Source organism: Polyergus mexicanus, unplaced genomic scaffold (genome assembly GCF_030449975.1).
Source record: "Polyergus mexicanus isolate NDT 795.1 unplaced genomic scaffold, iyPolMexi1.0 SCAF_76, whole genome shotgun sequence".
In the NCBI taxonomy this organism is placed as follows: Eukaryota; Metazoa; Arthropoda; class Insecta; order Hymenoptera; family Formicidae; genus Polyergus; species Polyergus mexicanus.
The window spans coordinates 7,501-12,500 of record NW_027223396.1 but is presented as its reverse complement, the minus strand read 5'-3'; the positions used below and the strand labels follow the sequence as shown (position 1 = coordinate 12,500).

At 57.9% G+C, this 5,000-nt stretch overlaps 2 non-coding genes and 1 pseudogene across 2 annotated transcripts in view; all 3 read right to left on the bottom strand.

The window, feature by feature from the left end:
- The window catches only part of LOC138944030 (large subunit ribosomal RNA), a 5,310-nt pseudogene extending 2,371 nt beyond the window's left edge, over window positions 1–2,939 (bottom strand).
- Window positions 2,940–3,871: 932 nt separating this feature from the next.
- Window positions 3,872–4,026, bottom strand: LOC138944025 (5.8S ribosomal RNA). Its single transcript, XR_011448616.1, has one exon. It is a non-coding gene; the product is annotated as a 5.8S ribosomal RNA (ribosomal RNA).
- Window positions 4,027–4,872: 846 nt separating this feature from the next.
- The window catches only part of LOC138944038 (small subunit ribosomal RNA), a 1,921-nt gene continuing 1,793 nt past the window's right edge, over window positions 4,873–5,000 (bottom strand). Inside the window, exon 1 of the ribosomal RNA XR_011448625.1 lies at window positions 4,873–5,000. This exon is cut by the window's right edge and continues 1,793 nt beyond it. This is a non-coding gene — a ribosomal RNA (small subunit ribosomal RNA).

Below are 5,000 nucleotides of genomic sequence, written 5' to 3'. Positions count from 1 at the left end.
TGGCTACCTTAAGAGAGTCATAGTTACTCCCGCCGTTTACCCGCGCTTGCTTGAATTTCTTCACGTTGACATTCAGAGCACTGGGCAGAAATCACATTGCGTCAACACCCGCGAGGGCCATCGCAATGCTTTGTTTTAATTAGACAGTCGGATTCCCCTAGTCCGTGCCAGTTCTGAGCTGAGCGTTGAATGGCGGCCGAAGAGGACGACCACGACGGCTCGCGCCGCCACGGAAGCCTCGCAGCAAGGAAGATCCGCGGGAGGCCAAGGCACGGGACCGAGCTCGGATCCCGGGACCGGCGCGAGAACGCCGACCGTTCACCTCGCCCAGGCCCGGCACGTCAGCCAGACCCGCTTCCCGACCAAGCCCGACACGCCCCGCTCCTCAGAGCCAATCCTTATTCCGAAGTTACGGATCCAATTTGCCGACTTCCCTTACCTACATTATTCTATCGACTAGAGGCTCTTTACCTTGGAGACCTGCTGCGGATATGGGTACGAACCGGCGCGACACCTCCACGTGGCCCTCTCCTGGATTTTCAAGGTCCGAGGGGAAGATCCGGACACCGCCGCAACTGCGGTGCTCTTCGCGTTCCAAACCCTATCTCCCTGCTAGAGGTTTCCAGGGAACTCGAACGCTTATACAGAAAAGAAAACTCTTCCCGGATCTCCCGACGGCGTCTCCAGGTCATTTTGGGTTACCCCGACGAACACTCTTACGAGGGCCCGAATTGTATGCGGTTCCGCTGCCGGGTTCCGGAATAGGAACCGGATTCCCTTTCGCCCGACGGGCGTGTGTCTTTATATACATCATCATCATCATCATCAAAACGTCGCTCGCCAGCGGCAACGGAACGCGCGCGTAAAGCGACGTTCGTGCGCGACTCGCTCGGTTCTGCTGTTTTGTTGCTGTGTTTCTTCGACACTCGAGTATATTGTACGCCGTCATTGACATAGGATTTCTCCTAGGGCTTAGGATCGACTGACTCGTGTGCAACGGCTGTTCACACGAAACCCTTCTCCACGTCAGTCCTCCAGGGCCTCGCTGGAGTATTTGCTACTACCACCAAGATCTGCACCGACGGCGGCTCCAGGCAGGCTCGCGCCCAGACCCTTCTGCGCTCACCGTCGCGACCCTCCTACTCGTCAGGGCTTCGTGACGACGCGAGAGACCTTGCGACACCGTACCAACAAGACACGACGCGCCCGGCGCTCCCGTTGCCGCCCCACTTGCCGCTGACGGCAGAGTATAGGCTCGACGCTTCAGCGCCATCCATTTTCAGGGCTAGTTGCTTCGGCAGGTGAGTTGTTACACACTCCTTAGCGGATTCCGACTTCCATGGCCACCGTCCTGCTGTCTTAAGCAACCAACGCCTTTCATGGTGTCCCATGAGCGTCGAGTTGGGCGCCTTAACTCTGCGTTTGGTTCATCCCACAGCGCCAGTTCTGCTTACCAAAAATGGCCCACTTGGCACTCTGATCCGAGATGCTCGTGGCTTCATAATTCAAGAAAGCCAGAGATCTCACCCATTTAAAGTTTGAGAATAGGTTGAGGTCGTTTCGGCCCCAAGGCCTCTAATCATTCGCTTTACCAGATGAGACTCGTTCGCGTTCCGTGGGGAACGGTCGAGTGCCAGCTATCCTGAGGGAAACTTCGGAGGGAACCAGCTACTAGATGGTTCGATTAGTCTTTCGCCCCTATACCCAGTTCCGACGATCGATTTGCACGTCAGAATCGCTACGGACCTCCATCAGGGTTTCCCCTGACTTCGTCCTGACCAGGCATAGTTCACCATCTTTCGGGTCCCAACGTGTACGCTCTGGGTGCGCCTCTTCTCGCGATGAGAACGAGACGCCCAGGGAGTGCGAGGCCGCATCGCGACGCGGCCCATCCTCCCTCGATCGACGGCCAGGGTCGATCTTCACTTTCATTACGCCTTTAGGTCTCGCGACAAGTCCCAATGACTCGCGTACATGTTAGACTCCTTGGTCCGTGTTTCAAGACGGGTCCTAAGAGTACCCAAAGCAGTAGCGTCGCCGACCGGTATAGATCCCCCTCGATTCCCACAAGGGAATAAGAGGGACGTTCGACAGGCCTGTCGAAGGTGAACCGTACTTCAACCAACAGCGGGCCAGGACCGGGGACGGCGCAAAGTCCGTAACCTCCGAGTACCGTGGCGCGCGCTTGCGACGGCCTCGACGCACCGTAAATAGTGCGGCCTGATACCTTGCGCGTACCGCCGAGCAGCCGGCCGGGCGACCGGGGGTTTGTCGCGTGCCGTTTTACCGGCGACGCGACAGTCACCGCACCCGGACCGTAGACCGACACCCAGCGGGTCGCGACGTTCTACTTGGGGAGAAGTGCACGACGACGAGCGCCGGACATCGACGCACGGTAGCGTGCCCGCGCGAGAGCCGCGAGGACTCCGCGGGACATCGCCCACCGACGCGAAGCCAGCGCCGCTGACGATGAATCTCCCCGTTCGATCTTTTGGGTTTCTTAGGTTTACCCCTGAACGGTTTCACGTACTCTTGAACTCTCTCTTCAAAGTTCTTTTCAACTTTCCCTCACGGTACTTGTTCGCTATCGGTCTCGTGGTCGTATTTAGCCTTAGATGGAGTTTACCACCCACTTAGAGCTGCACTCTCAAGCAACCCGACTCTAAGGAGAGATCCTCCCGAGACGCGCACCGGTCGCTACGGGCCTGGCACCCTCTACGGGTAAGTGGCCCCATTCAAGATGGACTTGGACGCGACGCGACACCTCGGGATAAGCGGATCCTCCCAAACACCACATTTCCCTGCGGCGGAACCGCGGGATTCGGTGCTGGGCTCTTTCCTGTTCGCTCGCCGCTACTAAGGAAATCCTAGTTAGTTTCTTTTCCTCCGCTTAATAATATGCTTAAATTCAGCGGGTAATCTCGCCTGCTCTGAGGTCGTCAAAGAGTTTAGTTTTCGATAACCGTGGCCGCGCCGCCTCCTCCGCCGGCTCTTTTCTCACTTAGAGAGCGAGCGTCGGGAGAGCGGCAGCGCCGGCACAGCGGCTTCGCATTGTACTCGGAGGAGTGGCGAGGAGACGTGTTGTTTGTGACAACGATTCTTCCACGCGCGGCTCGCAGCCGCTAATAGGAGGAAATGTAAGCCGATCGAATCTCGTTCGAGTTGTCTGCTTGCAAACAACGAATAAGATCGGCGCGGATCGCGTCATCTTCGATCGCCGGGGACGCGAGATACATTGCGAGCGAGTGTGCGCGTACACGTACATCTCTATCACCCACATCCTTCAAATTTTCTCTCCGCATATCGTGTGTTATGCACGGATATGGGATACGACGGGGCGAATCGGATTCGACGAGTACACGACGACGCGTGCCGGTCCCCTATATTCGTTTTCGAGAATTTCGTGGACTCGGACAAGCGGTCGGCTCGCGATTCACCCGCGTTAAGGAGGGCTCTCTCGCTCTTTTCTCTCCGCGTACCGCCGGGCGACGACGCGCCGCGGTTCTCTCCTACCGTTTGCGCGGAAGGTGGCGCGCACCAAGACTCGCGCGTAAGAGGCGCGAGCGCGCGCTGGCGCACCGGGAGACCGCGAGAGGGATAACGCAACGTGTGTGCGCGTGTCTTCTACTCCCTCTCTCCTTCGACAGTTTCCGGGCGCGCGCGCGCAGGCTCCCTATCTTTACTTACTGCGTGTGTGCGTACGCTGCTCTCACTCTTCCTTTTCCTCGGTGTTATTTCAGACGACGCCAAGGGGCCGCCTCTCGGGACGGCTCGTCTCGGGCGAACGTCCAACTATCGCTCGTACACCGTTTGCGCGAACGGGCACGGTGGCCCGGCGCGCAAAGGCGCAAGCAGTTTCGAGGTACTAAAACGACCCTCAGCCAGGCGTGGTCCGGGAATTGTATCCGTGGACCGCAATGTGCGTTCGAAATGTCGATGTTCATGTGTCCTGCAGTTCACAAGTTGACGCGCAATTAGCTGCGTTCTTCATCGACCCACGAGCCAAGTGATCCACCGTTCAGGGTAATCGTTTTGCAATTCTTGCGTTCAACGAACGCTTCGTTCATCCATCTTAGTCTCCTCTCCGAAGAGAGAGAGATAAAATCGTTGGCCCTTCGATCAGCCTGGCCGCGCGCGTCCGAGCACGCGCGCGGACCGCCGCCACCGCTGGGGAGGCTACGGCACAAAAGTTGTTTCGCGATCGGAGCGTCTCTTCCCCGTACATATAATATAATAATATATATATTTGGAAGAGCCGGGGCGGAATGTTCTTTGAAGAAACCGTCGGACTTGATCGGGTGTGATCCGTCCTCTCGCCCGTTCGTCCGATAGCCGCGCGCTCGCGTACAAACACGCTGACCGCTGCCCCGGTGCGGGGAGGGGCGCGTTCACGAGCGTTGCGGACGCACGGACGGGCGTAGGTTACCACCGGTACGCGCTAACGCCGGATCGTAACTCTGCGCTTGGCAAGAGCGCGATCGGGAAAGCGTCTTCTGCTCCGAATCGCATTCATGTAATTTCGCAATTTGCGCAACGAGCCTCAACGGGTCGCGCGCGACGCGACGCGACGCCGGTTGCGGCTACGAAGCTTAAGGAGAGAGTCTCGGATAATCCTCTCCTCCTCCATCCCGCTCGCACGACGCCGACCGCACCGAAAAAGGCCGACGGCGCTCTGCTGCTGGCTTCCCTTTCTCTCTCGGGTCGTCGCAGAGGCGCGCGGCGTTCGACGCGCGTCGTCGTATTAGTACATGCGGGATATAATCCGTCAATTCCATTTTACTTTCGTATCTGTTTTCTTTGTCCATTCAGTCGCCGACTGCTGCGAGCGCGCGTCCAAAAGACTCGAGACGCAGAGCAGGACCTCCGGAACGTTAATGATCCTTCCGCAGGTTCACCTACGGAAACCTTGTTACGACTTTTACTTCCTCTAAATGATCAAGTTTGGTCATCTTCCCGGCAACATCGGCAATGCCGAGACATTGCCGCGCACCAGTCCGAAG